Here is a 1,680-nt window from a genome sequence, read left to right as displayed (position 1 = left end):
AATCTATGATTTTGAGTAGGAGGATGTGTAATAATCATAAGAAAGATGATGATACTTACCAAATGAAGGAGAAAAGCCTTGGAGTATGCCTTGAAGTTCTCGAAATTGAGAGAGAAAGATGAGAGAGTTTGGTGTGTGATTCTTGGTGGAAAATGAGAGAATGAATGAAGTGTGAGGAGAGAGGGTGAATGTTCCAGCTCTAAGAACATGGGAAATGGTTGGAAGTGATGAGAAAGTACATTGACTTGACCTAGGTATGGTGGAAGGAGTGTGGCTGGTCATGGAGTGGGTGTGGGTGGTTGCTTGTGTCGTAATCTAAAGCAAAGTCAACACTCCACCTTTTGTACTTCACCCACTCTTCTTGGATAAAGTTTATCCCCAAAAACGTGATTAATTAATAAATATGGGGCCTTATATGTTAAAATAAAGTTTTGGGTGAAAATCCTGCGTTAAAATGATGAAAAATGGGTTTAAAATGAAATCGTAGTCGAAAACCGGGTGTAAAAAGGCTTCCTGCGAGACCTCTCGGTACTGGGCCGAGGTTTGATCCCAATGCTGCTGGGCCCGAAGGCGAAGTCAGGCGAAATGAGCCGAAGGCGAAGGTCAGGAGTGAAAGCGAACTTCGAGTTCGGGTCATCAGGCTTCGGTTCGGTAGGTTCGGTCCTTATAGCAGCTTCGGTTCTTCCTAGTTTCGTCCGAGAGAGAAGGTTCGGGTTCGGTTCCTTGGTTCGTAGGGGCTTCGGGTCAGCATGGTTCGGTCCCTATAGGGGACTTTCGGCTCTAAGAGGGTTCGCCCCAAAAGGCTTTGGGTCCTTAAGCCTATTTTACTCGTTTTTACCCCGTTTTAAGCGGTTTTTGACCCGTTTAAAGGTCGGGATGGCCCAAATGGTTACAAAAAGTCATGGGAACTTTTGAGAGAGATTCGGGAGAGATTTTTAATAGAGAGAGAGATAGAGTGAAAACGATCGAGAGAGGTTTCATTTGTGACATTTTTGAGTGTCCGGCTTCGCAATGCAAGGTCCGTAAACCTCGTTAAGCCATGTTTAAGGATCTTACACACTCCCGATGAGTATGCAACATTGTTTTGTCGGTTTAGTTCATTACTTACCACAGTTTTAGGTTAAGGAAATCTAGATATACGAACTTTTCAATTGATGATTTCTCATTAGAATAGCGAGTTGTATAGTAATTACCTAACGTAATCCCTAGTACACAAGGGTTAATTGAGTCGACCGGTTTGACTTGTTGACTTTAGTTGACTTTGACTTGACCGGAAATTGACGGTTGTCACAGTGATTGACTGCGCGTAGCAGTTGGTTCGGATCAAGACCCCAAGTGGGGGAGAGCTGGTGATTCAGGGCGAGAGGCCACAACGAGGACCAACTTTATGTTCGGTAGTGAGGGCTAGGTGCTACCTTCAGCAGGGTTACACAGGATACATCGCCTATGTTATGGACACCCAGGAGACGAGAGGGGCGACGGTGGGTGATGTGTCAGTAATGCCAAAGTTTGCGGATGTATTCCCTGAGGAGTTGCCCGGGATACCTCCGAAGAGGCAGGTGGAGTTCAGGATCGACCTAGTCCCTGGTGCGGCTCCGATAGCCAAGGCACCGTATCAGTTGGCTCCTCCTGAGATGCAGGAGTTTTCTACACAGCTGTAGGAGCTGTTAGACAAGGGAT

This window comes from Lactuca serriola, chromosome 1, assembly GCF_051521515.1.
Source record: "Lactuca serriola cultivar US96UC23 chromosome 1, Lser_US96UC23_V15, whole genome shotgun sequence".
Classification (NCBI taxonomy): Eukaryota; Viridiplantae; Streptophyta; class Magnoliopsida; order Asterales; family Asteraceae; genus Lactuca; species Lactuca serriola.
The sequence above is the reverse complement of the archived record's forward strand: the minus strand, read 5'-3'. Positions refer to the sequence as shown.